Consider the following 8209-nt stretch of genomic DNA (forward strand, 5'->3'; position numbering starts at 1 on the left):
AGCTGGGAGCAAAGAGTTATAGACTGATGAGCTGAGGAGCACGAGGTGGAAAGAGACATCTGAATAAAAAACAGAGACAGCACAAAGACCCAAATCAGAGTCTGAGATGGTGAATGAGGAGACATGAGCCTGGGTCAGGCTGTGTGTGACAGGGTTCAATACAGATAAGCAGGAAATCCCACTATTTCCCCAACTTGCTTGACTCAATTTCCCTTTTCTTTTTTTTTTTTTGAGACGAGTAAGTGACTTTTCCAGGGTCACACAGCCAGTAAATGTCTGAGTCTGAATCTGAACTCAGTCTTCCTCAGTCCAAGGTTAGTATTCTAACCACTGTGCCACTTAGCTCAGTGCCCCTTTACTCAACTTTCTATGGGTACATATAACTAGTCACAACATCCTTCCTAATAGAGTTTCCTCCCTGTGCCTATCAAATCACATTTCCAGACAAAAACTAAGTGACATTTCTTCTTCATTATAATGCAAAGTCCATCTTCCCTTGGCCTGGAATTCAAGGACTTCATCAATCTGGCTTAGTTTGCTTGACTGTACTTATTTATCACAAGGGAGGCTCCATTGGGGGGGGGGGGGCAGATGGTGGTGTTAAAAAAAAAGCACTAATAAAACTTAAAAAAATTTTTTTTTGAAGGATACAACATTCTTCAAAGGTTTAGTATTTCTTTCTTTCTTTCTTTAAAGTCCTCCTTTGATGACTCATTACGGCCCAGAAATGACCCTAGGTTTGCCAAGGGTAGGCCAACAGGACAGCGAGCCACTTGAGAAGTGCTGGAGATGCTACACCTATGAAAGGGCAGCCAGATCTGAGCACTCTCTGGAAGTCACTGAAGTATGTGGAGCAGGGCATCCATCCATCCACCCTCGCCAGTCACTAACAACCACTTAGGAAATTGGTCTCCAGGGCAGTGTGTTTACCAGAAAGGCTCAGTACTGCTCCCAAGGGGCTTCAATTAGACTCAGGGGACACATCCTCATTCTGTGGAATTTGGCTGTAACTGTTAGGGGGATGCATTCTGCATTAGAACTAGATAATGCTGGACTCTGATGGCACAAATGAGGACTTCCACCCCTCACAGAGGAGCCCTATCGTGGGGAGATGCTGTCACCCATCAAACACTTCCACTTCCCTCTTCGAAAAGGGCAGGCCAGGGAATAGCCATTAGGTTAGGCGTTGATTGTGGATTGGACACAGAAGGACCAGATGATACCTGGACAAGTAAATCAGGAGACCTACGAGCTGTCACCTTGAGAAACTCACTTAACTTCTACCACTTCTAGTGATTTCATCTGTAAAATGGGGATATTAATCTTTACATTCCCTGCCTCACAGGATAGATATCAGGGTTGTGGAATCATAAGTTTGAAGCTGGAGATCTTAGAAGAAATATGGTCCAACCCCCCTCATTTTGCAGAAGAGTGAACTGAGGCCCAGAGAGGTTAAAAAAGTGTTTTTTTCCCCATAAACCTTAAAGTCCCATAGAAACATAAGTAATTATTATGACCACCACCTGCTTTATCTCAAGATACCTACCAGTTTAACGAATCCCTCCCACCCAGGGCCTCAGCCCAACTCAGACTATATTCTGCACCAGTCAGAAGGGGGGTCGGAGCAGAAGGGGGTCATAAAGGTAGCTGTAGCACTCCAGCTCTACACATCCAAACAATTCCATCACCAGAATGGCTTATGACCTATGTTACCATAAGGTAAGAGGAAATATTGATAATGACAACATAACAGGAACTTTTTAGCTGTTTTTCTCTGTTTGGCAATCTAATCCAACACCTTGAAACACCAACTAAAATTTCCTTTGTAATATCACTTTAAATTATTCAAAGTGTTTTCATATCTATGATCTCACCTGAGCCTTCAAAGCAGGAAGGGCAGGTATTATCACCCCCATTTTACAGATGAGCAAACTTCTCCAAACTCCCAGGGGCTTAACTCCCTTTGAGTCTGTCATTGCTAAGAAGATGAATCAGTCATTCTGAACTCAGTGACACAAGTCCCGGCCTGGCAGCATATGTGATCTTGGTTAAGGAAGAGATACAGAAAGAGAGAGGTCCAGTAGGGAGGCTCAGGGATGGGGCAGAGCCATGATGCCAAGAGGTAATCAGCAATTTCATTTGGTTTCTCAGCATGGGATCCCAAGTCAACAGTTAAAAAATGAATTGTAGTTTCCATTAAAAGCTATTGTGCTTAAGGGCTCTGGACTCCCATAGCAAAAATTCAACCCAGTGGAAAACAATTACCCCATTTGGAAACCTTCCAAACGTGTCTGAGTACAGTATTCAGAAACGGATGTCACAAGTGGCTCTTTAAATGTCACAACACCCCTGCTCCTCCTCCCCAAAAATGGCACCTATAACAAACAAAACCATAAATGTTCAGAGCCAAGTTCAACCATACCTGAATGGAATGTCATTAATAGTTTCCTAAAATGAGAAACCCTAAGCCTGGGTTTTATAGAGACTACTCGCGAGACCCTAGGTAAATCACTTCATTTGTTAGGGGTTTAATAAATGTAAAATGAGATGCTGCTGCACTTGATGATGACTAAGGTCCCTTTGACCTCCAAAATCCCAAATTTTGAAAGACAACTCCTGGAAGCAGTGAGATTTTAACATAAAGCTTTAAGGCAGGCATATTCAATAAGACCCCTTCCAATGCAGACTCTAATGAGTCTGCGATGTGGAGCAGCATCAACCCTGAAAGGGACTACAAGGAGACTAGAGTGAGGAACTATTACAAACTTTTTTTTCCCCTGAAGGAAATGAAAAAGAGAGAGGGTATGGCACAGTGACCAGGCACATGAGTCGGAGTTAGGAAGTACGTTCAGTCACATCCGATTCTTCATGACCCCATTTGGGGTTTTCTTGGCAGAGATACTGGAGTGGTTTGCCATTTCCTTCTCCAGCTCATTTTACAGATGAGGAAACTGAGGCAAACAGGGTTAAGTGACTTGCCCAGAGTCACACAGCTAGTAAGTGCCTCAGGCCTCATTTTAACCCAGACAGAGGAGTCTTCCTGACTCCTAGCCTGGCACTCTATCCACTGCGCCACCTCATCAACTTATACAATCTCTTATTAAAGGAGGGATGAGTGCTTAACCCCAAATGCCTCACCAAAATAAATAAATAAATGAGGGATGAAGATTAACTAGGGAGATTTGTTGATTTCATTCTTGTGAACTCATTTTCAAACTGTATAAAATGAGACTGCAACAAAGAAGACACACTGCCTATTAAGTTTTTCATGTAAAATGTTATATGGCTAATTCTATTAAGTGAATAAACTTAATCTTTTTAAAAAGAGAGAGATCTGTTGATTTCCCTCCGTTGTCAGTTTCCTTGCCTGACTCCCTGGGAACTCAGGACCCTTATTGCTGTGAAAAGGGCATTGAGCTGGGAGTTCAAGTGACAAGGCTGGAATCCCATCTCTGCACTGATGGACTTTGGGACTTTGGCCAAAGCCTTCTTACCTCTGGGCCTCCATTTTCTTATCTATAACCTAAGAGTCAGGCTGCTCTCAGAAGTTCCTCCTGTTCCCAAACCCTCATTATGGATGTGCCAAAGGGACAGGTCAATTTCTCTCTACTCAGCTGACACAGAAGGAGATCCCTTTGTCCAGGGGGAAATGATGATTTTCCAGACATGTCCTCAGGGTGGCAGCAGGCGCCATCTTTAACAGCCCATACACCCACCCACTCCACCCCTGCCCCGCAGTTCTAGTTTTTTCTGGTTGTCTTTCCTCTCTCCCAAGGTCTAAAGAGGTGCTGCCTGGTTCACTTTCATTTAAGGAAAAGGGATTAAGGCACCAGGGGAGTTCTGGCAGCTCAGTTCCTAGCAGAACTCAGCAGCAAACTGGGCCCCTGCTCCCCAGTGTGTCTGCCTAGGCAAGGCCAGTGAGAACTGAGATTTACAGGACCACTGATCTAAGCACCAGGAGGGCCCTTAAGAACCATCTAATGCAACTTTCTCATTTTGCAGAAGAGGGTTAAAGTGGATTGATTAAGGTCACATGGATAGTTAAGCGACAGAGGAAAAATTCAAACTCAGGTCCTGGGATTCCAACGTTCAATGAGATGCCTATTTCTTCACCTTCCAAAGCGTGAAACCAAGGAATCACTTCAGAACACATTAGGATTAAAAGAAGCTTGGGGGTGGGGTGGAGGGTGGGGAAATTCTATTCCATGAAATCTGACCACAAAAATGTATTTTCAGCTTTGGAGATTATTAGGGGTTTTTATCTGATCAATAGGGAATTTTACTTGGGTACTCCCAAGAAGTTTAAGAAGCTGAAATAAAGGTCCCCTTGTTTCACAAACTTGTTAGAATAGCAAATATGTAGTGAGGAAAGGTTCCTGGGTGGGAAGTCAAATTTCCACCCAGTCCTCATTTACAGACAGGTTCTAACTTGCCCTGAGTTGTTGCTTGAAACAGAGGGACCATTCTGTCATAAGACATTGCCAATACCGGAGGGGAAAAGAGACCTCTTATCTCTGTTTCCCTTGGCCTAGTTCAGCAGAGTACATTGCTATTGTATGGATGAAATTGGGAAGAAACAGGGGGGAAGCTAGGTGGCGCAGAGGTTAGAGCACCAACCCTGGATTCAGGAGGACCTGAGTTCAAATCCAGCCACAGACACATAACACTTACTAGCTGTGTGACCCTAGACAAGCCACTTAACCTACTGTCTAGCCACCCCCCCCCCCCAAAAAAAGAAAGAAAAAGAAATTGGGAAGAAAAGGAGAAAGCTCTCTATGGTAGAATGGCTGGAAATGGAGACCTAGATGCTAATCCCAACCGAAGCACTAACCTGAGGACACACTTCAGCTAAGTGCCTTTCTCCGGGCATCAGTTTTCCCCATTTTGAGAAATTTGGGAATTTAGTCTCTAAAATCCATTCAAGTTCTTATACTCTGTGAATCTGTGATTTCAATTTTTTGAAAAAGTATTCTTTTATGATGAATGTGAAGAATTCTGAGGGGTAGAAGAAGAGCTATAAGAACTGACAAAGAGTGAAGGAAACAGAACCAAGAAAAACTAAGATACAATGACTATAACACTGCGGATTTTAAAAATTGAATACTGTTCAATTAGAATGACTAAGAAGCTTGGTCCTGGAGAAGAGTTAAGAAAATGCATTTCCTTCCCTTCTTCACGGAAATGGGGAACTGTGGGTGTGGAATCCTGCATATACCATCTGGCTGGGTTGATCTATTGGTTAGTTTTGCTAAAGCGCTCTTTTTTTTTTTTAATTCTTTGTTTTAAGGGCTGGCTCTCTTGAGTAGGGGAAGAGATAGAGATATAGTTGGAAATATAGATACATAAAAGACATCAATCACATTTTCTGAATTATTCTTTTGCCCAAATAAAAGATTTACGGGGCAGCTAGGTGGTGCAGTGGATAGAGCACTGGCCCTGAAGTCAGAGGAGGACCTGAGTTCAAATCCAGCCTCAGACCAAACACTTGACACTTACTAGCTGTGTGACCCCGGGCAAGTCACTTAACCCCAATTGCCTAAAAAAAACCAAAAATTAAAAAAAAAAACAAATAAAAGATTTACAACACACAGATCCCCAGATGACAACATAAAATTATATTAGTCACATCAGTTTCACTGCCCTGAGTGCCCATAGTCACCAAGCCAACCAGTATGCGGCCAAGACACCATGAACACTTCGAGATGTTCTAGAATGCCTTGTTTTCCTTCCACCAGTTTTTGACCAGGAGGGAGGAGGTGATGGTAACCATAGTAACTCCAGTCTGGAGGAGGGAGGGCAGATATGCATACATGGAAGGAAGGGTTGACTAGCAGAGAGATATATGGGTGAGGGGAGGGAAGCTGCGTGCGCGCGCACACACACACACACACACACACACACACACACACACACAGGGTGTCAAGAAAGTTTACCGATGGCTTAGCTGCTGGGAAAAAAGATTCATATTTGTCCCTCCCCTCAAGGAACAAGACTGCATTTAATTCACATAAACCACTGATTGAAATGTCCCCTTCAGTTCCAGGATTCACAGTGAGACAGCCTGTGAGCACCGAGAAAGAAGCAGTGATCACAAAGAGCCAGCATGGGTGCATCAGGAGCAGGTTGTTTGAGGTTATTCTCACTGTCTTTTTTGACAGGATTACTAGACAAGATCATAGCCCTAGTGGTAGAGCTAGGGCCCTAAGGGACTTTCAAGGCCATCTGGCCCAACTCCATCATTTGAAAGATGAGGAAACAAGGTCACAGAAGCAGGAAGCATCCGAGGTCCTCCAACTCCAGAGCTGGGACACCTAGATATCCTGCTACCCTCTCAGGCTTGAGCTATGATTTAAAGGTGGGAAGGGGTATGGTTTGGTACCCAGAAGGACAAGAAAGTGTTAGGAAGCATGTCGCCCTCTTCCTCGCACACATAAACATCTGTCATCAAATTTAGTCACACACAGTCTTTTCAGGAAGACTGTCCTCATTTTATAGATGGGGACACTCAAGCCCAGAGAGGGCAGTGACTTGCCCAGGTCACCCAGGTAGCAAACAGTCAATTCCCTTGACTTTTGGAAAAGTACTGTGGCTGTCTGTTGGACTGGGAGCCAGGAGGTGCATGTGTCAATCTCCACTCCCGTACTTCCTAGCCTTGGCTCGCTGGGCACAAGCCACTTCAACTCTTGCAAAGTGCTTCCTTATCTGTAAAATTGGGCTCATGATCCTTGCACAGTATGCTGACAGTACACCTAGCAGGGTTTCTTCAAGTAAAGAGCTAAGTAAACTGTAAAGCGTGATATCAATGTTAGTTATTACGATCACTACTTAGAGGCCTAATTTACAAAGTGCTGTAATGCAGATAGTGTGAAATGAGACACAAGCCGCTCTCTAAATATTTAATTAAAAGGGAGAAAGAACTCCTCTTAAGATCAAAGACCTGTGGGTAGAGCTGGGTGTACTTAAGTGTAGAAAGGGAGGGAAAAATGAGAAGGAAGGGAGTCAGATGCCAACATGGCCCAAGCAGGCCCTACAAAAGCCTGGAGGCCCAGAGACTAAAGAAGTTTAGGGATCGATCCTGAAGACTCTTAGGCAGAGGGAACCACAAAGGTCATCAGTCCCTAGAACTAAACAGAAATCTTCTCCAGGACATCCACCATAAATGGCCATTCGCTCTCTATTCAAACCCATCTAAGGAGAAAAGAACTCCCTACCCACTCTATTTTGGGGGCAGCCCTAAGTGATAGGAAGCATCTGTCTCCCTGAAATCTCTCCCCCTCAATCTCTCCCCTCCCCACCCTATCCCTCACTGTCCCAGTTCTGCTCTCTGAGACCGAGAAAAAGAAGCCCATTCTCTCTTCCCCACGGTAGTCTTTCAAATACTTGACGACCTCTTTCATGTTCCCCTAAGTCTTCTCTTACATGGTACATATGCTTGATAAATTTCTATTGAATGAATGAATGAATGTTTTCAAGCAGCTGCTTCTGGATAATAAAAATAATGATAATGCTACTGATAATAATAATAAAAAATTCCCTTCACGTAGTGTTTTGCAAACATTAAAACACTATATAAAATTCATTTATTATTATATATATTATTACAAATTATATTATATATGCTTTAAAAGCTTAATACTACAGTATGACTTTTGGGTCACTGTATATTTTCATTTGATTCTTGCAACAGCCTTCTAGCAGGTACTGCCAATCTTATTTTAATCCCCATTCTACAGGTAAGAAGATTGAGGCTTAAAGAGGTTAAGGGACTTATTTATGCTTACATAAGCAGAATTTAAACAGTCTTCCCAACTTCAAGTCCAGCACACTCTATCTACAACGTCTCCTTAAGGCAGCCCTGGAAATACCTCTTCCATGGACAGACTCCGACTCCATCCACTCTGTTAGCAGGGCACTTGAACAGGGCACCTCACTTTCATGCCTTTCCTTCCAATGCTCAAGATCACACAATGGCTCCCTGCTATCTCACTATATCAAATTCAAACTCCATGATGTGACCCCACCTGAGAGGAAGCACAGGACTTCGGAGTTAGAAAAATAATAAATACAGAAATGAGTCTTCTCTCTTCCTCCATTTATTAGCTATGTGACTTTGGCCAAATCACAACCTGAGCCTCAGTTTCCTTATCTCTAAATGGAGCAGGGCATAGCAGAGGGAGGGCCAACCTTGGAGGCAGGACAATGCCAGCAA

Source organism: Vombatus ursinus, unplaced genomic scaffold, assembly GCF_900497805.2.
Source record: "Vombatus ursinus unplaced genomic scaffold, bare-nosed wombat genome assembly UNPS02009770.1, whole genome shotgun sequence".
NCBI lineage: Eukaryota > Metazoa > Chordata > Mammalia > Diprotodontia > Vombatidae > Vombatus > Vombatus ursinus.